General features: G+C 42.3%; 1 protein-coding gene and 1 pseudogene across 12 annotated transcripts in view; one reads left to right on the top strand and one right to left on the bottom strand.

The window, feature by feature from the left end:
- Nucleotides 1-25,835, bottom strand: part of LMNTD1 (lamin tail domain containing 1) — a 295,913-nt gene that overhangs the window by 170,199 nt on the left and 99,879 nt on the right. The gene's annotated exons all lie outside the window — the stretch shown is intronic.
- On the top strand, nucleotides 10,792-12,831 carry LOC140906161 (uncharacterized; annotated as a pseudogene).

The raw sequence follows: 25,835 nt of genomic DNA, 5'->3' as shown, positions 1-25,835 counted from the left end.
ATGAAAATCAATATATTTGAAAATGTAGAAAACATCCAAAAATATTTAAATAAATGGTATTCTATTATTCTTTAACAGTGTGATTAATCACAATTAGTTTTTTAAATTGCTTTACAGCCCTCATTGCAAATGATTTACAATCTTACACCATATAACCCAATTTAGCAGCCTGTGGTTAACTGATGGTGGGTCATTTCTGCAACCAGCAACCTCACCACGCATTGCTTCCCCCCACTCACCAGCTGCCTTGTTTTTGTGAAGGTACCCAATGTCTCCAAAACCCTTCTGATAAATTGGGTTATATGATATAGGGCCTTCTTCAACCAACCATTCAAATACATTTACCTCTAGTGAGGAATAGACCCACTGCTTAACAGCACATAACACTACAATATTTTAATTAAAGCTGGAAGAGAAGATAGTATCCAATTAAAAATACAAGAGGCGATTTAGTTAAACTAGCCATAACTAAACAGATTTACATGAAGTGATATGTATAAATATAATGGGATTTGGGAGAAACCAAGAAGATCTTCAGATTGCATGGGGGAAAAAAAAAAAGTCTGCAACTCTGCTCCTACTTCTGCTGTCTGAACTACCCAGGACTTTTTTCTTTCTCAAATGCCAGTGTTGCAATCACATGTGCTGCTAGAATGGATCAGAGTTCAAGTTTGCAGGTAACCCACTCCAGGATGTAACTTAACGCAGTATTTGTTTTTCCTAGAGGAAATAACAAACCAAGTCATAAAATGCAGGAAAGGTTATGCCTTCAGGCACTCAAGTCGAAGCAAGCATTGTTGAATATTAGCCAGCCAGGGTCAAAAAAAAAAAAAAACATAATAAAATCTGGGCTAAAACATTTTTGTTTTCCAACTAAACCAGATATATTTTTAAAACTGCAACTAAAGCTCAGTTATTTTTCAGACTAACTATAATGATTGACCCTTAATCAGAGCTATGATTTAACAATTATACTGCTGTGCAAAGACATTAGGGAGAGTATAATCATGATGAAAAATTAACCTACAAAAACATCAACATGGGCAGAGAACATTGTTGGATTTCAAATACTATCGTGAAATGGCAGATGGTGTCTTTTTAACTTATACACAGCCACATTTTCATAAATGTTCACTCACTTTTGGTGCCTTAATTTTGGGTCCGCAATTTGAGACAAATTCTGCCTTATTTTTGAGGTGTGGAAGACCTGCAACTCCCTTAAAAAAGGATGATTACTTTTAAAATTATTCTCTATAAACCAAATAGTCCTGGAATTACTATGCGTTATGGAATGGATCCTGCGCCAGTTGAAGTCAAAGGCAAGCCATGAAGAAATAAGACCCAAAGGACATTGCATTAAATTATTAGATGACTTTCTGCATTACAAAAACTGATGTAAAGAGTGAGTTTTGAGTTGCTGAGAGTTCATGGAAAAGATGATCCAAAGCCAAAACCATGCATCTGACCACTCCCCCTGCCCCCCAACCCCCCGCAATACATAGCTTCAGAAATGTGGTTAAAACAGGATCCTGGTCTGAACTAATTTGCTTTTAGTTGGGAAAACCAAGAAGTGACCAATGATATTTTGTGAAACCAAACCACCTAACTTTGTTCACCTGCATGCAGATTATGTTGGTCGCTATTTTGTACTAAGCTCGTGGTCAGCTGTTCTTGGTTGCAAAGGGTCAGAAAGCTGCAACTCCCAGAATGACCTGCGGGAATCTTCACCTTTCTGCCACTGGGGGTAGGAGGAAAGAGGTTACTGTGTTTGGGTTAGGGAAAGAGCGTACTCAATGAATTTTCAGTGTGTTAAAATGATGCAAACACTAAGCCAGTCTACACTACAAAATTACTTCAGTATAGCTGAGTCACTCAGGGGTGTGAATAATCCACACCCCTGAGTGACATAATTATACTAACCTAAGCGCTCCCGCTGATGTAGCTGCTGCCTCTCGCAGAGGTAGAGTTATGAAGTTAACAGGAGAGCTCTCTCCCATCAGCTTAGAGCATCTTCACTAGAAGAGCTACTGTAAATTTGTAGATTTCAGAGTAGCAGCCGTGTTAGTCTGTATCCGCAAAAAGAACAGGAGTACTTGTGGCACCTTAGAGACTAACCAATTTATTTGAGCATAAGCTTTTGTGGGCTAAAACCCACTTCACTGGATTTGTAGACGTGCCCTAAAGCTGTTTTGGTACTCTAAGGCCTCTAGACCAACTCTTTCAGATTCCAGAGGAGGCTTTTGGAACAGCCCAAGGAAAGATTTCTTCCCAGAGAATCCATCCCAGGTTTTTAATAAGTGCAGTGTATGTTGAGAAAGGATTTTAGTGTAGTCTACTGTGTGTAAATCCTCAGGCAGTGCAGACATGATAAATAAAGCTCATAGTTATGTACCTTAAGACTGCATCTTAGTGCCTTGGCTTAAGGAGCTCCTAGTCATTCAGCATATATAAAAAACAAGTCCTAAGACTGTTACGCTTGTTGTATCTACAAAGATCAACAGAACAAAACAGGCACAGACACATTTTGAGCCAGATCCCCAGGTGGTGTAAATGAGCCTTGTTGCACTGACTTCAATAGCTATGCTGATTTACACCAGCTGAGAATCTGGCTCTCCATGTTTATCTAACCCCAGAAGATAGTTTTACAGTGCTGGGCCTGCTGCCATGTCATAATTTCTTTATTTATGGAGTTTTGTGGTGTGTTGCTTTTGTAATGACTACTTGGAACAATTTTTTAAAAGAAAATATGGTTTTGCACAGCTTAGTGGGCTTTTATTATTTGTATCTTTTTGATTCCACTTCCTAAATAAGAGATGGCCCCATACACAGTGCACTAGTTGGCGAGGTGTTCCCTCCCCCACTTATGGCATTCAGCATGAATTAAATGAAGTGTTCTATGCAATTAAACCAATTAAAAAGACAGATAGAGAACGCAATGTCTTTTTATGATGAAACAAACTCCTTTTATTCCTCATATTAAATCAAGGTCATTGTGGAGATTGCATTTTTGAAACTGAAACAGTGGAGTTATGACAAACAGGGAAAATAAAACCATGCTGCTCAGCATGTGAAAAAGTTGCCAAGACATGGTACTTCAATTCCTCCCCCTCCCACCCGTGTGCAAAACAAAGACCTAGGTGATGATTGAGAAGGAAATAATAAGCAAGGGAGGATAAAAATAAAAGAAGCCTAAGGACTTGTCTACACAGTGTCTTAGTCCACACTAGCGGGGTGTCAATTCTAGCATGCACTAGTGTGCTGTGCACTAAGGGTATCGCTACACAGCAAATAAAAACCTGCTGCCGACCCATGCCAGCTGACTTGGGCTCCCAGTTGTGGGGCTATTTCACTGCAGTGTAGATTTCTGTTTCTAGGACCCTGTGAGGCAGGAGGGTCCTAGAACGTTGTCTCTACCCCAAGCCCAGAAGTCTACACAGCAATTAAACAGCCCCTTAGCCAGAGCACTGTGAGCCCGAGTCAGCAGTGTAGACATATCCAAACTGGCCCACGTGGAACCTGCTGGTGTGCACTAAAAGTTCCCTAGTGCATGTTAACAGAGGACTGTGTGAAAAGGGCTTACATTCATGCCCACTAGGGAACTTTTAGTGCACACCAGCTGGGACCACATGGGCCAGTTAGTGCACAACACACTAGAATGTACCCCTCATGTGCAATGTGTTGGATTCAATTCAAGGGGTTTCAATGTGAACCATTTCTATAGTTGCAGACTATATCCCTTTTGCTTCAATTTTGAATTAATCCAAAGCCACACAGGAAGCAGAACTTCTAAGCTTTGCTTGGCTCTCTATCTGTAACCGCAGCTCAGCTCAAACACTCTCAAAACTAGGCCCGTGAACACAAGTGTTTTGGATGCATCTGCACTACAATCACAAGGTGCGATGGCGGCTCGTGTAGACATACCAGAGCTAGCTTTGATCTGGCCAGCTCAGGTCCTGGAGCAGCAATGCCACAGCAAGCTGAGTTTCAGCTCAAGCTTAACTCCCCGAGTAATTACCAAGGGTTCTGGGTGGGCTTGTACAGCCTCTGCTGAAGCCTGGTTCTGCTGCAACTTCACTACTCTGGTGCCTGTAACCAAATGCAAAAGTCGCTCAGAGTTTCCAATATAGTTCAATGCAGCAAGGATCAATGTCCATCTCGGAGTTGCTGTTTTATCTGAGCAGGTAGGAAGACAGATACACATACACATAGAGAGACATATCCATAGGCATCCATAGGAAGATCTACGGGATATAATTACATTTCATCTGCCCTGCAGGAAAGTTCTTGCTCTGCTGGGATAATCCCACTGAATACCAGTGAATTCCCGTAAAAGACATTTTCTTCCCACAGGACCAGTGGAATTTCATGACTCAAGTACTGTAGATCGATCGAAAACATGTCACATCCAGGGCAATTGTGGAGCTCTCTCTTCTCACACAGCTTTGTAAGTCTATTTTTGGAAAGATAGGAAACACAACTGATGTACCACACAAACCGTGATACAATGCAGTCAAATGGTATGGGATGAATCAGCTGCTCAATTGATTACAGGGAGGGGCAAAGCTACAAAATTTAGACCCAGGTCCAATTTCCAAGACATCCTCCCAGTCCCTCTCCCCACCTGAGTTCAAGGGTGTTTGGATTAAAAGGTTTTCATTTGAGCCTATCCCTACTTGTTCAGCAATAGTTAAACAAGAGAGGTCCCCACTAAAAGCCTGTCATACGGTCCAACATAGATCCACTGAAGTATAAGAGTAAATCCCATATACATCACTAAGCACTACTGCAATAGACAATCCAATGAATAAAAAAAAAGAGACGCTTGCAGACCCAATTAACAAACGTGCACAGATACCTACAGGGATGTAGTCAGAGTTCATTTCAGGGAGGCAGAGGAGCTCAAAATTCACATTTTGCCTTATTCCTTTTTATTCACAGACCTGCAGGAATTCATTCTGTCCAGATGATGATACTGTGGACTTTTCTTTTTAAGCGAGCACTTGTCTGTGATAGTCAGTGGCAAATGCAAGAGAAGTAGCCGACTCTGGCTCTTCCTTTAGCTTTCAATATCTAGTCAAAGGAACAGGGAAATCAACGGATCCTAAATTTACTGAAATTATTTACAAAACAAGTTCATTAAAATAGCATTTCTCTTTGAGAACCTAGTGGTAGCATTCTGGGCAGACACTAATGAAATCTGGGTTTAGAACTTGATGCAAAGTCCACTGAAAACAATGGAAAGGCTCTCATTGACTTCAATGAACTTTGGCTCAATCCCTTACAAAAGAAACTATAGCTCTGGTACAGACAAACAAACAATTACATGGAGTATAGATGTATTTAGTTATCAACAGGTCTGAGTACTGGTAGCAGCAGGGTAAGATAACACAAACCTCTGGTACCACAGTTTTGTATGACCTATGACAAGTGGGGAAAGACAACGATGCCTTAAACCCTACAAAGCAGTGATGGTAACATCAGTAGCAAAGCCAAGTCTATATGTTCACAGAGAAACCTCAGCCTATTTAAATAGGACTGCGGGGAGTTGATTTTGATAAACACAGCACTCCTTGTGACTTGTCCATGTCTACATTGGTGAGTTAGTTCTGGTAAGCACCATGTCATCCAAATCAATTCTCTACATGATGTTTAAATCCAATTACTTTACCTATCAAAAGAAGCTCTCACAGACAATAGATCTTATGGATTTTTGTACTCTCCTTGTCTGCAGAGAGGTATATCTCACTTTCCATTTCAACCAGAGTGTCAATCACCACACACAAACAGCTAGTAACAGCTCTTATGGGGGCTTTCTACTTCCTTAGCCCCTTGGCATAGCTGTAATGCTTAATTAATGCTCAGGAGTCAGGAGGAATAGCATAGCATTTTTTATTAACTGCAGGTGCGCTGTCAGCATCTGCTCAAGTTTCTGAAAACATGTAATAAATAATAATAATGCCTAGCTCTTATATGGTGCTTTTCATCAGTGGATCACAAATGCTTTACAAATGAGATCGGTATCATTATCCCCTACTTTAAAGGTGGAGAAACAGAGTCACAGGGAGGTTAAAGTGACTTGCCAGAGGTCACCCAGCAGACAAGTGGCAGAATCAGAAACAGAACCCAGGTGTATTCAGTCCAATCTGATGCTCTATCCAGTAGGCAACACTGCCTCTTTTATATACAACTAGTTTATACAGGGCATGCTCAGAGGCTTAGCACTGGGCTAAGCATAGTCAGTTTAGCAGGGAAAACACATGATACCTACCCTTTGAAGATAACTGGCTGTTTCTTTAGTATGAAAGCAGCCCTGGTTTCTCTCCAAGAGTTGAAGCAGCTGAAGTCCTGATTGGAGAAGAGAAGAGTGAGGGCCCATCTGCACCCTGGCCTTCAGCTAGTAGGGTACAACAGCCATACCACGAACTCCTTGCTGAGAAAGTGAAGCTATGCTTCACAGTGAGGGAAAGGAGTTTGATATTTGGTGAACTCCAGTTACAACTATAGTCTCCATCTTCCAATTTATATTGTAGGAGGAAGATTTAATTAGTGGTATAAACTATAAATGTCTGCACAAAATGGAAATGTTGGTTTTTGTACAGCCTTTTTACTTGATTGTGAATTATTATTATTTCTGTTAATCTCATTAATTTAGATATATTTGCCGGGGGGCAGGGAGGGAGAAAAATGCTTTAAATAAAACAAACATGCTAAGCATACATTAGTCACTAAGAAATTCCTTTCACTTGACTCTGTCGGGTTTTTTTCTGCAGTGCTTACGCCAGCTCACTTGGTTTTCGGGAATCAGCAGAATGTGGAGAAGGGAACATCACTGACACAAAGCCCAAAATGCCTGTCTGCAGCCGGATTTCTGTCCACAGTCACAAGAACTCACAGGCCCCGTTAGAAAGCAGCAGTCCTGGTCTGTCATTTCATTCCCACAATGCCCTACATCATGTCAGGGCATTAAATGTTCGGAAGATGGTTATGTCATCATTCCATGCTTGTGAGCAGTTACCAACAATAGGTTGCCTTTGAAAAATGCACTATTAAAGAATAGATTCTTTGAGAGCTCAACTCTATTAGCTTGGCCATCCAAATACGGCCCCACATTGCTTCTTTTAGCACTGTGGTACTGGAGCAATCACTTACTTAATGTCTCACGCATACAGATTTATGGCTGTATTTGCTAACCCCATAAGTAGTAAGGGGAAAAAAAATAGAACGTAAGATTTTGTTGGAAACAAGTAAAGGTCATTTGTCTCATTGAATCGTGTCCTTTCATGGTACTCCTGTTCCCTCAGGGATATTTCTAATTGTTTCTTGATTATTCTAGCATTTTGCCTCTAACATTGCTGAGCAGCTATTCTAGGTCTTATTAGCTTCTTCATGCAAGAGCTAGTACCAAACTCTCTTCTAAACAAACTCAAAGTGAGGCTTCAGCAACTAAAATATGATCTGATTCTCAAGGTGCTGTGCCATCAGCCACAGAACTATACTGGTATTTCAGTAAACACAAAGATCACTGAGCTGGGGGGACATTCATCTGTGACAAGAGAATGATACAAGCTGTGTGGATGTAACAAACATAGACTGAAGAGGTAATATTCACACAATGACAAACTTTCACAAAATGTAGCTCTCATGGCATGGTGACAGTCAACAGGGTGATGGATCAACTAAGAAAATCCAGGGCTTACACATATAAAGACTTTTTGGACACAAATGTCTGTTTTCTTCCTGGGCCTCTGTAGCAATGCGCGACTCACCCCAGCGACACCTCCTACTGACTGTCTGGGAATTAGCTCATTTTCCAGCTCCAGAGCGCCCTCTGCAGGCCGGTGTTGTCACCACCGCTGGCCCCCCTTGTCCCTTCTGGGCTCCAGTGCTGTTTTGTCTGGGGGTTCTGCCCCAGCAGTATCCCCTCAGTCTCTGGGTCTCCCCTCCCTGGGGAACTCCCAGCCCCCTAATCCCACCTTGCCTCAGTGCCTACTGCCAGTCATCATTTAGCCCCTGCTCACTGGGGCCGACTGCAGCCTGTAATGACCACTCATTGTTGGCAACGGGGGGTAGGACCTGCTGCCTCTGCCTAGCCCCAGGCTGCCCCTTTGCAGCCCCAGCACCTGGGGCTGCAAAGCACAAGGCCCTGCAGCCTGGGGGGGTTGTCAGGCTGGAGCTCCCTAGCCCCTCTTGCCTTTCCCCCAGCACTCCCCTACCTCAGGTCCCTGCTCAGTTCCCAGACAGCCAGGTCCTTCCCTCTCAAAAGCTAGAGAGAGAGTCCTAAGAACCTGGCTCACTGGCCTTTTATAGGGCCAGCGGCAAACTGATTGGGGTATGGCCCCAGCTATGGCTGCCTTCCCCAATCAGCTGAGGCTTGCTGCTTTCTTCAGCAGTAGCCCTCTCGCATCCCCAGCACTCTCCCAGGGCTGGTTTCAAGCCCTTTCAGCCCCGGAGCAGGTCACCACCCTGGTATAGCCTCATGCTCAGTACTTTGGTAATATCTCAGGCACAACAACTTCTGAGTTAGTTTGGCCTACAGACTGTATTCATCTTGTGGAGTTTCTACCACCCTGACAAGTTGAAAGGATGAGCTTCCATAGCTGGAGTACAGCCAGTTATCTACACTGACCTGGGTGTACTCCACAGCTACCTTACCCTAAGTGCACCTTCCTCCACAGCTGGGCAGACCTAAGATTAGGCCCTCCCACCAGGTGGAATAACACTGTTCCATTTCATTAACAGCATCATACTCACCCACAGAAAAGATAATCAGCACAGACCTTGATCCTGCAAACACTTATGCAGGTGTCTCACTTCAAGCGGATTTCAGGGAAACTAGTCAAGCCCGTAAAGTGAAGCACATGCATTAAGTGTGTGCAGGACTGGGGCCAGAGATTCTCCGATATTGTGATAAGTCACATGTTTTATGCGCAGGAACTACTGAAGGAACTTACATGAACCAAACAGAGAGCTTTTCCCATCCTCCACCAGGAGAAAGAGTTTTGTGCTGCCTTATTTGGAGCCTTACAGACTCTCTTTGTTATGGAAAATTTACACCACTAGATGCAGCATTATAGGGGGTACATACCTTTCTGAGGCTATGTCTACACTAGCACTTTTCTTGGTAAAACTTTTGTTGGTCAGGGGTGTGAAAAAACACCCCTCTGACCGACAAACGTTTCATCGACCAAAGCGCTGGTGCGCACAGTGCTATGTCAGCGGGAGATGTTCTCTCGCTGCTTCTTAGGTGTGGTTTAATTATGCCAGTGGGAGAGCTCTCTCCCGCAGGCATAGAGCAGCTAGCTACACAGGAGACCTTACAGAGGCACAGCTGCCGCGATACAGATGGGCCACTAAAAGGTCTGTAATGTAGACATGGTGTGTAGTGTAAACATAATGCGCTAAGAAACGGAAGCAACTATTTACCAGAAAAGATCCAATGGTGAAAAAACTTATCCTGCATATCTGGTCAGCGTTCTCGAATATTACATTTCATTATTATTTTATTTATTTTTTTTATATTATTACTGCCTAGAAGCCAAAACTGAGATCAGTCCCACTGTGGTAGGCTCTGTATAGGCACATATTAAGAAACAGTCTCCCTTCAGGACAGCTTCTAGTCTAAGCAGATGAAGAGTAGGAGAGGAAACAGAGACACAGAGTAGTTAAGTGATTTGTTCAAGGTCAATGACAGAGCTGGGAATAAAACACACTTCTAATGCTGCCAGACCAGTCCTGTGCCCTCCCCACTAGACCACGCCAACGCCCCCAGAGTTTTAATACTTTTGGTTGAATGAGACAACATTTACGCTAAATTTATCCCGGCCGTGTTTATAGGCAGTTGCTCATGCATGAAAATAATTTCCTCCTTGGAGAAGGCTGTCATGGCACTGGCTTTCTTTGCTTGAACTGGATGCCCTCATTTCCTCATGTGTTTTATTGTGAAAGCCAGCTGTATCTGTTTACTGGCAATGCATATGCCAAAAGATTTCTAATTTTAAACTTCATTTTTTTACGTCATTCAAGGAAGCCTGTAATTATAAACTGGATATTTAACCTAAAGATAAGTACAGTATGTTTTCAGGCTCTTTAAGACATCATACATATTTATAACATCACAGAAGGCCTCTCTTGGATAAACACATCTCAAGGTTCCCCTCTTCAGCCTTTAAAAAAAACATATTTATATTGTTTTTAAATGAGTAACCAATTCAAGAGATGGAATAGTTCCTTTGAGTAAATATATAGTAGACAGATTTATTTATTTCAATTACAGAAGGTGCCTGGTGGTATCCACTGTAGTAAAGACTGCAAAGCTTCCCCTCTACTCAACATGAGAAAAGGTGGTGGATCATGTTCTCTGGTCTTCAACCTGCAAAGTGCTAAGCACTCTGGTCCAATGCAGCAAAACAGACAAGCATGTGCATAAAGCGATGTACATGAGGAGTCCCGCTGATGTCAATGGGATTGTTCATGCACTTAAATTTAGGCCAGTGTTTAAGACCTGGTCTACACTACGAGTTTATGTCAGATTTAGCAGCATTAAATCCGAATTAACACTGCACCCGTCCACACAACGAAGCCATTTTTTCAACATAAAGGGCTCTTAAAACTGATTTCTGTACTCCTCCCCAATGAGGGGATTAGCACTGAAATCGTCATCACCATTTCGAATAAGGGTTAGTGTGGACGCAATTCGAAGGTATTGGCCTCCGGGAGCTATCCCACAGTGCACCATTGTGACCGCTTTGGACAGTACTCTGAACTCGGATGCACTGGCCAGGTGTACAGGAAAAGCCCCAGGAACTTTTGAATCTCATTTCCTGTTTGGCCAGGCGAGCTCATCAGCACAGGTGACCATGCAGAGCTCATCAGCACAGGTAACCATGCAGTCCCAGAATCAAAAAAGAGCTCCAGCATGGACCAAACGGGAGGTACTGGATCTGATCGCTGTATGGGAAGAGGAATCCATGTTATCAGAACTACATTCCAAAAGACGAAATGCCAAAACATTTCAAAAAATCTCAGAGGCTATGAGGGACAGAGGCTACATCAGGGATGCAACACAGTGCCGCGTGAAACTTAAGGAGCTCAGACAAGCGTACCAGAAAACCAAAGAATCAAACAGATGCTACGGGACAGAGCCCCAGACATGCCGCTTCTACGCTGAGCTGCATGCAATTCTAGGGGGGGCCGCCACCACTACCCCACCCCTGTCCGTGGACTCCGATGATGGGGTACTCTCTGCCATGGCTGAGGATTTTGCAGATGAGGAGAAGGAGGACGAGCGTGGGGAGAGCACACAGCACACCGTTCTCCCCGACAGCCAGGATCTTTTATCACCCTGACTGAAATACCCTCCCAACCCAACGAAGCTGGAGAAGGGACGCCTGGTGACTGTACCTCTTTAAATATAATACGTGTTATAAAAGCAAGTGTTTTTTAATGATTAAGTACCCCTGAGGACTTGGGATGCATTCGTGGCCAGTATTGCTACTGGAAAAGTCTGTTAACGTGTCTGGGGATGGAGCGGAAATCCTCCAGGAACATCTCCATGAAGCTCTCCTGGAGGTACTCTAAAAGCCTTTGCAGAAGGTTTCTGGGGACAGCAGCCTTATTCCATCCTCCATGGTAAGACACTTTACCACGCCATGCTAGTAGCAAGTAATCTGGTATCATTGCATGACAAAGCCTGGCAGTGTATGGTCCCGGTGTTTGCTGGCATTCAAGCAACATCCATTCTTTATCTCTCTGTGTTATCCTCAGGAGAGTGATATCGTTCATGGTAACCTGGTTGAAATAGGGGAATTTAATTAAGGGGACATTCAGAGGTGCCCGTTCCTACTGGGCTGTTTGACTGTGGCTGAAAAGAAATCCTCCCCGCAGTTAGCCACGCGGGGGAGGGGTGGGAGCGGCACTGACGCTGAGCTGTTCGCGTTTGGCTAGCAGGGATCTTCCCTGATACCAGCCAGGCGGTGGGGGGAGGGGAAAAGCGATCATCCGAGAGAATTAGATGGGGGGAGGGGTTAGTTTGGTGTCTGCTGCTGCACGTTACCAGGAAAACTGCAGCACTAAATGGCCAACTCAACATGCTTTGCTTGGTATGGGAAAGGAGGGGGCTGCTGTTATGAAGGTTGCAGAAGCCAAAAGACTATGGCTTACCGTGGCCTCCTGCAAGCCGAATTCTGTTGCCCGGCCCTGCGTGTGTGATCTCTAACACCAAAGCCGTAGGCACTCAATATAAGATGCAAAATTCGACCTTGTACCAAAATCACATGTGCTATGTAATGTAAACACTGTTGTTCACTGTGGAAGAGTATAGCCATTGTTCTGTCAAATGTATCTTTTTAAATACTTCACTCCCTTTTTTTTCCTCCAGCAGCTGCAAATGTTTCAAGCCTCCCTCCTCCATCCCAAAGGCTATCTCAGATAAGGCGGCAAAAAAACCGCACGCACAATGACATGTTCTCTGAGCTCATGCAGTCATCTGGCACTGACAGAGCTGTGTGGAGGGACACAATAGCAGAGTACAGGTCAGTGGCCAATGAATGTGAGGAGAGGTGACGGCAGAAAGATCAGAGGAGGCATGAGGCAACACTGGGGCTACTGCGGGATCAAACGGACATGCTGTGGCGTCTGGCGGAGGTTCATGAACAGCAGCAGGATCACAGACTTCTGCTGCAGCCCCTGCTTAACCGCCCTCTGTCCTCTCCAAGTTCCATAGCCTCCTCACCCAGACATCCAAGAACACGGGGAGGGAGGCTCCTGGCACCCAACCACTCCTCCCCAGTGGACAGCCTAAGCAACAGAAGGCTGGCATTCAACATGTTTTAAAGTGGCCTTTTCCTTTTTTCCTTCCCTCCTCCCCTCCTCCAACACCCCACCTGGGCTACCTTGTGAGTTATCTCCCTATTTTTATAATCAATTAATAAAGAATACATGTTTTTTAAAGGATAGTGACTTTATTTCCTTTGCAAGCAAGCTGTGATTGAAGGGTGGAGGGTGGGTGGCTTACAGTGAATTTAGAGGCAACCAAGGGGGTGGGTTTTCATCAAGGAGGAACAAACAGAAGTGTCACACAGTACCCTGACCAGTCATGAAACTGGTTTTCAAAGCTTCTCTGATGCGTACCGCGCCCTCCTGTGCTCTTCTAACTGCCCTGGTGTCTGGCTGCACATATTCAGCGGCCAGGCAATTTGCATCAACCTCCCACCCCGCCATAAGCGTCTCCCCCTTACTCTCACAGAGATTGTGGAGCACACAGCAAACAGTAATAACAATGAGAATATTGGTTTCACTGAGGTCTAGCCAAGTCAGTAAACTGCGCCAGCGACCCTTTAAACATTCAAATGCACACTCTACCACCATTCTGTACTTGCTCAGCCTATAGTTGAACAGCTCCTGACTACTGTCCAGGTGCCTGTGTACGGCTTCAAGAGCCAGGGCATTAAGGGGTAGGCTGGGTCCCCAAGGATAACTATAGGCATTTCAACATCCCCAACAGTTATTTTCTGGTCTGGGAAGTAAATCCCTTCCTGCAGCCATTTAAACAGACCAGAGTTCCTGAAGACGCGAGCGTCATGAACCTTTCCCGGCCATCCCATGTTGATGTTGGTGAAACTTGCAGCACCATTGAAAAGTACCCCTTGAGGCTTATGTACTGGCTGCCCTGGTGGTCCGGTCCCAAGATAGGGATATGCGTTCCGTCTATAGCCCCACCACAGTTAGGGAATCCCATTGCAGCAAAGCCATCTAATATGACCTGCACATTTCCCAGAGTCACTACCTTTGACAGCAGCAGCTCAATGATTGCGTTGGCTACTTGCATCACAGCAACCCCCACAGTAGATTTGCCCACTCCAAATTGATTACCGACTGACCAGTAGCTGTCTGGCGTTACAAGCTTCCACAGGGCTATTGCCACTCTCTTGTGAACTGTGAGGGCTGCTCTCATCTTGGTATTCTTGCACTTCAGGGCAGGGGAAAACAAGTCACAAAGTTCCATGAAAGTGCCCTTACTCATGCAAAAGTTTCAGAGCCATTGGGAATCATCCCAGACCTGCAACACTATGTGGTCCCACCACTCTGTGCTTGTTTCCCGGGCCCAGAATCGGCGTTCCACGTCATGAGCCTGCCCCAGTAACACCATGATCTCCAAATTGCGGGGTAACACAGTTTTAGAGAAAAGTGTATTCATGTCCTCATCACTGCGCTGCCGTCACCTCCTTGCCTGGTTTTTCAGGTGCTGGTTCTGCATACACTGCACGATAACGCACAAGGTGTTTACAATGGTCATAACTGCTGCGGTGAGCTGAACGGGCTCCATGCTTGCCGTGCTATGGCATCTGCTCCTGCTCGGGCAATCCAGGGAAAAGGGCACGAAACAATTGTTTGCTTTTGCTCTGACAGAGGGAGAGTCGACTGACAACATGGCTTACAGGTTTGGCTTAAAGGGAATTAAAATCAACAAAGGGGGTGGCTTTGCGAGAAACAGAATGGCCCCCTCAAGGATAGAACTCAAAACCTCAAGGATAGAACTCAAAACTGGGTTTAGCAGGCCGTTGATTTCACAGAGGGAGGGAGGAGAAAATGAATACAAAACAAATCTGGTCTATTTCTTGTTTTGATCCACTTCATCTATCTTTATACATCTTGCTGGCAGCAGACTGCAGCACGACCGCTAGCCATCGTCATCTCCTGGGTGCTCGGCAGAAGACGGTGCAGTATGACTGCTGGCCATCATCTTCTCCTGGCTGCTGATTAAAAGACAGTGCACTGCCGGTAGGACTCAATCACCATGAGATGAAACTTAAAAGGGAAATGACCTGGCTGAGCCACTCCCATGTTTGCCCAGGTGCCACTGACCTCATCGAGGTCAGTTAAAAGAGCACCCTGGACTACGTCCATGATGGCTACCAGTCATACTGCACTGTCTGCTGCCAAAAGGCAATAAGCTGCTGCTGTGTAGCAATGCAGTACCTCATCTGCCAGCACCCAGGAGACATACGGTGATGGTTAGCTGAGCGGGCTCCATGCTTGCCGTGGTATGGCGTCTGCACAGTAACTCAGGAAAAAAGACGCGAAAAGATTGTCTGCCGTTGGTTTCACGGAGGGAGGGGGGAAGGGGGCCTGACGATATGTGTCCAGAACCACCCGTGACAATGTTTTAGCCCCATCAGGCACTGGGATTTCTACCCAGAATTCAAATGGGCGGCGGAGACTGCGGGAACTGTGGGATAGCCACTCACAGTGCAACGCTCCGGAAGTCAACGGTTGCCTCGGTACTGTGGACACACTCCACCAACTACATGCACTGAGAGCATTTGTGCGGGGGGACACACAATCGACTGTATAAAACCGCTTTCTACAAAACTGACTTTTATAAATTCGACCTAATTTTGTAGTGTAGACAAGGCCTAAGTGTTTCTGTGGATTGGGCTAAAGTGCTCAGGCACTTGCAGGATTGAGCCCTAAAAGAGGATTCGTGTAGCTAGCACAATTCTGATTCCATTGTGGCCCCCTCTTTCAAGTTAAAAAGTTTCTTGTTGGAAGCACCTCTGTTTCATCAGTAATTTGCCCACAAGGTGAGAGGGAGCTTCACTGCGATCATGAGATGACCAGAATTATCTTTAAAACCATCAGATGACCACTGTACATGGATTCCACAAAAAGAATATGTCATGGTCTCAAGTATCTTCATTCAGCTAATGGCACTGTTGTCCCTCTCAAAGAGAACTGCTACCTATGCATAGATGGGGTCCCACTGGGTCCTCTTGCTAGGATCCCCCTGGGTGAAGCAAAGTAGGACTGCAAGAATCAGCTCTGCTATTAGACAGCACTGGAAATCGGAGTGTGAGTGCTATTGTTTTAATGTATTTTATCAGTGTCGGTAACTTGATTGGAACTCCGTGAATTAAGCTTATAGGTCCTCAAATATGTTTCTCCCTTTTTACTGGTTTCTCCATAAGAGAGGAGAACATGGGTTGTGTCATGGAGAATGATTCCACACTCAAAAAGGAGTTAAGATAAACATTATAGTCATTAGAGGTGGTTGAGAGATGATTTCTTTTCTACAAAAATGTCAAGTTTTTAAATCTGAAAACTGGACACTTTACATTTGTTGGTCTTAGCTACCAAAACCTAAGAAATTCTCTTTTCTCTATGAAAAGCAAAATATGTCACTCAAACCCAAAACATTTTAATGAAAAAATTCATTTTGACAAACCCCTATTTTTTAACCCAAAAAAACCTTTTTCATTTTAAAAATTCCCACCAGCTCTAATAATCATGCTTTTTGACATTTCATACAACTTGCTTTATTAGACTATAAAAAGGGGGGAAAGCCAGTAGCACTGTGTAGCTGCAATAGCCAGCTGGAATAGCTGTCAGAAATGTTCTGGATGTCAACATATGGTCAAACAAGAGGTTCACCGGGGAGCCGTCATTCATTCCGAGAATAAAGCTCTCCAACACCCAGCAGCAACACAGAGGGTCCCTGCAACATCAATCAGGAAGTGGAAGGGTGGAAAATACAAGATGATATCTTGAAACACAAGAGAGGGGTAGAGAACCACAGATGAAATTACAGGCTCCTTGGTCTATTAATAATACCTCTGCTCAAAAATACAGATGAAAACTCATGTCTTATCTGTACTGTATTGGCTCACTTAAGGCTCAACAATGTCAGGCTGACACAGATATTTCGTTGCCCAGCCTCCCTCAGAAGAGATGTTGATATCCTGCATCAAGGGCAGCTTGTAACTGCATCATTCCAGAAGCAGAACCAGGAACAAACTGTGACTCAGAGCCACAAATTATCATAGTACTTCAGTTCCTTCAAATATATTTCTAATTGTTTCTTGATAATTCCGGTATTTTGCCTCAGTAACATTTCTGAACAGCTATCCCATGTCTTTTATTAGCTTCTTATTGAAAGAGCTAGGACCACAAACTCATTCCCTTGCTCCTCTTTCTCTGGGGGGAAGAAAGATGGGAGAGTAACCTGCTACTACCCTTGGCCAACAACAAATTTTTTCAGTCTATGCCAGCTCAGGTTGAGCTGTTCAGTGTGGAGAGTGGGACTCAAGACTACACCCATTCCCTGTCCCTGTCTGCCCACCTGTGATGCCTTCTCTCACCCTCCGCTGTGATCAGTGATCTAGATAGTCTGCACAGGTGTGTAAGATGAGACATAAAGAGAGGGAAAAATCACTATTGTGATCACAATTTTAGATTTTAATTATCATCTAACAAGTAAGGAAATTCTAGTACCTAGGAGAGAGTCTATCATTCTCTACATACATTTTATTTATGTCAGTCACCATAGGATTTAAGCAACCGAGTTTCTTTCAGCTTCAACACTTTCCGTGGTTGGCCTACAGGGTATTCTGCTCCTTACCCTTAGGAGTTGTAGATACACAAATGTGTGTGGGGTAGAGGGGCACCTCTGTTGCACCAATAGCTAAGTCTTTCATTGAAGTTTCAAATAACGAGGAGGTTCATCCTATTTAGTTACACAGCATGACATTGTTCACTGAGAATGCCTTGTCTTTAGCTTTGACAAGTCGTCATCTGACTACAACAGCTGCACTGTACCTGCTGATCACAGTATTCTAGGAGTGATTTAAAAAGAAAATTGATAGTAAATCAGTGGGTATTTTGTTATGGCCTTTTGTAACTTATCTGAATTAGAAACTGGAGGCTAGGTTTCTTTGGCTACTTTATGTATTTAGCTGCGGGATAAAAATCCACAACAAAATTCAATCCCAATATTTTTTCTCTGTGATGTGTGCTGTCCTGTTCAGTTCTAACCATGACAGGATTTGTCATCTCACGACATGTAGTGTGAACTTTCTGCATTTCATTTGTTTTGCCAGCTACTTGTAGTTTTATGTTGCAGGTTTTCTTACTGCTGCAGATGTGTCCAATTCTTCAACGCTAGCTATAAATTATACTATATTTGGCATGGCAGAAATGGGATGCAGTCTCGTTAAGGTACAAGAGATCATCTGTTGCTTTGCTATACAAATCTGTTTTTAGTTTTTGCTATGAATATATAACAATACATCCTGGAAAGGGAGAAAGATGCAGCATCACTGCAAGTGCATTTGATGGGAAGGCCTATGTTGTTGATAAATAACATGAATTCATCAATTACCTCTTGGAAGTTAGTCCATGTAAGGAAAGTATTATTGTATTTCCTACATACTAATAGTTTATATTTGGAAGTCATATTACCTCCAGGAAAGTGTTCACACAGGACAGGGTCAGGAGTTCCCATAGCTGTACCTTGCATCTGCAGATTCTCTCCTGCCATTTCCCATTGAATATGAAGTGGTTATGGGTACAAATAAGATGTGCTAAACTGGTGACCATGTTTCCTAGAATCATAGGACTGGAAGGCACCTCGAGAGGTCATGTAGTCCAGTCCCCTGCACTCATGGCAGGACTAAGTATTATCTAGGCCATCCCTGACAGGTGTCTGTCTAACTTGCTCTTAAAAATCTCCAGTGATGGAGAGTCCACAACCTCCGTAGGCAATTTATTATAGTGCTTAACCACCCTGACAGTTAGCAAGTTTTTCCTAATGTCCAACCTAAACCGCCCTTGTTGCAATTTAAGCCCATTGCTTCTTGTCCTATCCTCAGAGGTTAAGAACAATTTTTCTCCCTCCTCCTTGTAACAATCTTTTATGTACTTGAAAACTGTTATCATGTCCCCTCTCAGACTTCTCTTTTCCAGACTAAACAAACCCATTTTTTTCAATCTTCCCTCAAAGGTCATGTCTTCTAAACCTTCTGTGGACTTTCTCCAATTTGTCCACATCCTTCCAGAAACGTAGCACCCAGAACTGGACACAATACTCCAGTTGAGGCCTAATCAGCGCAGAGTAGAGCGGAAGAATTACTTCTCATGACTTGCTTACAACACTTCTGCTAATACATCCCAGAATGATGATTGCTTTTTTTGCAATAGTGTTACATTGTTGACTCATATTTATCTTGTGTTCCACTATGACCCCGAGATCTCTTTCCACAGTACTCCTTCCTCGATAGTCATTTCCTATTTTGATTGTATGCAACTGATTGTTCCTTCCTAAGTGGAATACTTTACATTTGTCGTTATTGAATTTCATCCTATTTATTTCAGATCCTTTCTCCAGTTTGTCCTGATCAGTTTGAATTAAATCCTATCCTCCAAAACACTTGCAACCACTCCCAGTTTGATATCATCCACAAACTTTATACGTGTACTCTCTATGCCATTATCTAAATCACTGATGAAGATATTCAACAGAAACAGACCCAGAACTGATCCCTGCGGGACCCTACTCGTTATGCCCTTCCAGCATGACTGTGAACCACTGATAACTTCTCTCTGAGAATGGTTTTCCAACCAGTTTAGCTCCCACCTTATAGTAGCTCCATCTAGATTGCATTTCCCTAGTTTGTATATGAGAAGGCCATGCGAGACAGTATCAAAATCTTTACTAAAGTCAAGATATACCACGTCTACCGCTTCCCCCCTATCCACAAGTCTTGTTACCCAGTCAAAGAAAGCTATCAGGTTGGTTTGACATGATTTGTTCTTGACAAATCCATGCTGACTGTTACTTATCACTTTGTATTTGGCTATTTTAAAGTCCTTTTGTTAAAAACAAGTTAATGTGCAAAGGCTATCTTCATGAAAGACTTTGGTATAACGAGAAGTAGCATTAAAAATAACTAATGCCCCAATCCTGCCTCATGCTGGCAGACCCTTGCATTTGCATGGAGTTCCACAGCCTTCAGCAGGGCACCTCAATGGCTTAACCAGCAGGAGTCCACCTGCATGAAGCAGCTTGCAGGACTAATGCCTAAAAGGGTGCGCTCAAAGTTGTAATGGTTATTTAGATCTTCAGTTCTCTCTCTCTCTCCTGAGGAAATCGCTGGTTTTTCCTAATGTATAAGGGAACTTTCTGAACAAGGGAATACAGATGTAAAGCAATAAAATATTACACACACACACACATATATATATATATACACACACACACACACACATACACCTACCTGTACCATATGGTAACAAACCACATCTATATCAGTGTATGTGATTGATAGATAAGATGGATAAAAATGGAATGGAAAGAAAAGACAGATATAATATTGAATAAATACTGAATGTTTGGTTTGAACTTTAGCTTTATCTTTTTGGAGAGGAAGCTGTGTCAATTATGTATCCATGGCTTTTTGTTTGTTTGTTTGCTTGTTTGTTTAACTGATATAGGTAGCTAGATACAATGGTAGGTGCATTTTCTATATACAGTGTTTATATATATTAGCACACACAAGTCATGTCAATGTCATGTTAATACAATGAAGAAATGCAAAAGGTAAGAATCTTACAAGAACAGTTCACAGCTTAAGGACTTTTCAACTTTAAACGAGAAATCACAAATCTAAGAGTTTGAGCCTTAAAATCTATCAACTACACCCAGAAAAGTTTTGAACACCAGAATTTTTTTTTAAGCTTAATACTTTCATGGGGATGGGCAAGCCAGCTCAGATATGATGGAAACCAGTCCAAACTCAAAATCAGACCTGAATCCAACTGATTAGCGGGTTTTAAAGAAATAAATAAAATGATTCTTTCCCCATTTAATTCTCACATGCCTCTACTTCCTTGTTCTGGTTAGTAAGAGTAACAAGATACCAACATAAAGACTGGTCATGTATTTCCTGGTTTCTAGCAAGTAAAAATTACTATTAGAAATCTTGCAGGAGGGTCCAGACTGACAGATTTCCGGCCCAATCCCTAGACAAGGGGTGGAATTCCCCCCGCCCCCGCCAAAAAAAAACAAAAAAAACCAACAACTTCTCCCCAGCTAAGAATATAAGAGCTATTAGTTCAATACATAAATTAAGTTGTGCAGAGCATGCAAAAAAACCTTAAAAAGCTTTAGGCTGTTATTAGGAATGTACATTTTCTGCTTTTACCATATCATCTTCTACAAAGGCAACACTTACTGACTGGAGGTTATCCATTCTGATGAGCCAACGATTTCTCTCTACATGAATCAAGGTCTATAGGAGTTTATTGCCTTTGAAATGTCTACATTTCATTTGAAGGTGCAACCTATATCAAGTGATCTGATTTTACTGTGACATCACATTCACTGTGATATCAGAGCATAGCAACAAATTTGTCCACAAAAGATACTGCTACACTACATTACATACTGTATTAACATGGCAGCTGTATTAACAAGGCAAAAAGTTTTTTTTCTTTAAAAAACAATAAAAGAGAATCCATGTATGTTTTGATACATGTTCATTAAAATGAAAAATATATTTCATGGTTCTTTTAATCAGTCTATCTATCTATAGATAGGCTTCTCTCATATTTCCAATGTAAAAAAAATAATAAAAACACAAAACAAAAAACATTCCCACAATCTGAAGCATGAGGTTAGACTGTCTTCTCAACCACAAATCAAAAGGTAGCAAAAAACATACAAAGGATTTAGCCTTTGACAGTGTCCAGGCAAACCCCATTTTTACTTAGTAAGGACCCAATCCTGGTCATCCAAAGATCACTCATACCTGCTATAACCTTTCACTACCCTCTGCTCACCTGGAGTACACTCACAACATCCACTGAATTAAAACACCATACAACAACTCCTTAGTCAACACAAATCATATGCTCCACAATAATCTCCTTTGATTTAATTTACACGCACTCTGGGTTAGCCTTTCTCACAACCTTTAACCCATTGGGGTACCTCTTGTCCAGCTTTCTTTCCTTAAATTATGTCACCTATCTGCTGCAATGGACCCAAGTGTCTGACAGATTGACCCTCTTCAAAAGGATCCAAACCCCGAAGTCAAAGGAAAGACTCTTACTGACTTCAGTGGCCTTGGGATCACATCCAAAATGACAGTCACATGCTTTTTCCTCCCTTTGATCCTCTGGGATCATAGGGGGAAGGGAACTTGCATGGCACAGAATGGGGTTTCTTGCCACTTTTTTATTCTGGCATGTCTAAAAGAAGAGCACTGGAAGGAAAAAGCTGGGAATACCATTCCTTCAAGTACACGGGAAGGTTCTCATTGAATGGTATAGTTTCTCTTGCCCTGGGTGTCTGAGTGTAAGAGATCTTAGGAATGTTTCTTAGCTTTCCTCTCTCATGAAATGGCTTCTAAATATTTTCTTAACATGCTGTGGTTAACAGAATAGCTCAATAGCAGTATGACTGTTGCAGAGACGCGATATGCATACGAAACATGGATCTACCACTTCAAGATGCAGTAGTAACAGGAACATGCCCTGTGATCATCTTCCATTCTTCTACACTTCAGCTAATTTAACCACAAAGAAGCTGAAAAAGAAGGACAAGCCGTGTAGATCTACACAACAGATCAAGAGAACTCCAGTTACTGCAGAGTAACCTTCCTTTCTTCATTATAAAATTGCCTCTGCAGATCCCCAGTTCTAACAGACTGGCAAGCCGTAGACAACACCCAGAGTAAATGGTGAGTGCTTCATTATACAGAAAGTGAAGGAGTGCCCTTCTGATATAAACATCTGATGGCTCCTGAATCAAAAAAGTAGTGTGGTCAGGCTACAAGAGACAATTCTAGTAGGATAAAAGGTATTCTGACAATAAAAACAGCTGGTGTGGTCCTTATCTGAAAGGATATACACACAAGATTGCTACCCATCTCACAATTTCTTTAATATTCTTTCCCTTCAAAGGACACTATTCACAGAAAAGCAATGGAAATACGGTCTTTGTCCAGTTCCTTTGCAATGGTCTCCTCTTTTGCCTTTGATTAAGAAATCTAGCTTTCTAAAAAGATGCTATTCTCTTTGGATAGCTGCCTCTGATTGCTTTTGACTGTTGCTAGGAACTGTGGAAGTGCATGTGCATTCCACAATGACACACTGGAAAGCATTTCAGAGTCTAGTGAAGGACTGAGGAGCAAGCTATCTGAAATAGTTAAGTATTTTATCAGTAGCATTGAAGTACAGTATCAGAAATCTCATTTCCGAGCTATGCAGTAAGCACAGGGTCCTCAGGCTTGATGGGCATCCAGTGTATGATTTCTAATGGAGTCTGAGTGTAAACTGGAGAAAGAACAGCTGACACCCTTACTATAAAACTATTCTTGGAAACAAAGCAATTCACAAATCTCAGCGAGATGGATTTTGCAGCCTTGATATTTATAGTGAGAATAGTTAGTGGGGGGAAGGGAGTTGTTGGTTGTGTTTGTTTGTACCCATCATGTATAATAGCTTTATCACAGACCAAGTTTTTAAAAGCACAGATGTATTAAGCTTATGAGAATTCTCTAGTAGTCTTTTTGTCATTTTAAATTGGACTGTATTGGTTTGCCAGATGTACATTGGTGCTAAAATGAATGTATAATAAATGTTTGAAAATTAGCTTCTATATCTCTGCTCTATCCTAAAAAAACAAACAAACGGAAAAAAAAACCTACCAGTACAAATAAGAATGCAACATTAGTTTTGGAATGGAAGCCCTAAATTATACTTCATTCAGCAATTGGGAAAAACAGTTCAGTTCAGTGGGACGGAAATAATACTTTGCATTTATATAAGTGCCTTCTGATCAAACCAAAAAATTAAATGTGTTCCATTGCTGAGGACTTATCCAGACTAGGATACACAGTGTATTTTTAAAACATGCTCATTAATATGTTTTAACTACCATGTTTTTACAATACTCATTTTATGCTTATCTAGACACAACTTACAAGTTAGATATTTATCACTATTTTACTGACAAGGAAACAGAGATGAAGCGTTTTGTCCATTGTTACATAGGAAGTGTATGGGAAAGGTAGGAACAGAAGCCAGATCTCTAGTTTCTGACTAAGTCTTTTAGCACAGCGCTGAGCATTAGTGACAAGTTCATTATGTCATGGAGGGACCGTACTTGATTGTGTGGGGCCAGATTCTCCCAAGACAACAGTACCCACATCTTCCATTGTGACATTTACAGCTAGATTTTCAAACAAGCTCTCTCAGGTGCTGAGCTCTCTCAGAAACCTGGCTACTTATTTTGGCTGGATATACATTATAAATGAATACACGACACAAATAAAAAACTAAACATTTGAATATTTTGAATGTGTTATATACATACATAGCTCTGTAACAGTGTGGAAGTTTAAGGACCCTGCACAGAAATGGAAGACTCTTTTGCAAAGTTGTCTTGTCAGGTGTTAGAACTATCCATAGATATGCAGAGTTACAGTTGCTGACTCTCTCTGATGTCCTATGAGCTGGTCCTATTTATTCCAACCCAGGTATAAAAGAAAACTTGAGCTCCTCTAGGAGGTGGAGGGGACTCGAGCAAAGACAAAGAGGTCCCGGAGGAGAAAAAGCCTACATGGAATAGCCAAGCTCAAGAGACAGCTTACTTTGAGAATTATGTTACATTGTTATTTGAGTTAATAAAAATGAACCCCAGAATGGAAGTAATTTTGGACCACATCCAATATGTGTCTCCTCTGTGATTTGAACAGAATGGTAACTCTAGCTACTTATAAGCACCTTTTACCTAAAAAGGTCCTAAAAGGCTTTACACACTTCATAGTCAGGACTCACTTCACCCACCACTATAATACAGCCATAGCTGGGGCAAAATGCAGCAGTTGTTTAACAGCACTAAAAGTTTAGGAATACAACTGAGGAAGAATACAGTATCCAATTACAGCTGTAGAATAAATGTAGGTAGGTGGAGTGTAATGGCTCTCATCACAACTGGCTCAGAACACTGGCATTAATATCCAAAGTCTTATACAAACAGCAACATATTTAAAGACCATAAGGGATCAGGACTTCAGTTTTCCATCTCACCCAAAAGACACTTTCTCCAACAGTTCAATGCTCCATACTATCCCACTACAGCTTGGAGTGAATACTGACTCAGGGACAAATTCACCTCCACCAACACTGAACTCAGAGTGGGGACTGAGAGGATGAGGGCTTGTGATGCTGACAGTCATGGTTATAGAGGATAGCTGTCCAAACCACAGTCCTTCACAACTGGCTCTAACTGATATCTCCATAGAAAGGCCAAAGACTGAATAAGGGACAGAGATTAAATTATCCTTTTATCCTCCCACTCAGGATTAAGGTTCATTGGCAGAATGGCTAAGCTTTGCAACTCCTCTGCCTATTTTGTTACCATTGTGAGGACAGAGAAAGGAACTGATTCTCAAGGCACCTTTACAGTGCAGTCAATTCACTTAAAATACTCAAACCTGTTGGCAAATGTTGCTACATAACATAATACAAACAAGCTTGTAAGCTTGTAAGCTTCCAGCTCTCATTTGTTTTTGGGGGCTGGAGTGTCATTATCATTAGAAACAAAGAGCACTTCATGGGAATTTAGCAACACTGTTTGCATAGGTTTATATTGTAACAAACAATTTTTTCATTATTATTATTGTGTCAAATCTACCAGAACGTAATTTGGTGAATCAGTATTCCACAGTGGTGAAATGTGTTTTATTGTTTACAGTAATAAAAGCATTTTTCCCCCTAGCTATGTGAAGGCCAAGTGCCACTTGTATTTTAAATATTTACACAATATTCCTACTTTAAAAAAGAAAATTAAAATTGTATCAGCCCTAATTTAAAAAAAATTCTATCTCCCCTTTTAGATTATTTGATGGTTCAGCAATCAAAGAAATGCATGAGCAAATTGCAGTTGAATGCTTTCCAAAAACCTGTATGACTGAGAATGCTAAGCTTTTCAGGATGCATTCAAATAAATAGCATTATGATGTTAGCCACACAGTAAATTATACTCAGTGGTGTGC

The sequence above is a fragment of the Lepidochelys kempii genome, chromosome 1 (assembly GCF_965140265.1).
Source record: "Lepidochelys kempii isolate rLepKem1 chromosome 1, rLepKem1.hap2, whole genome shotgun sequence".
NCBI lineage: Eukaryota > Metazoa > Chordata > Testudines > Cheloniidae > Lepidochelys > Lepidochelys kempii.
The sequence above is the reverse complement of the archived record's forward strand: the minus strand, read 5'-3'. Positions and strand labels throughout refer to the sequence as shown.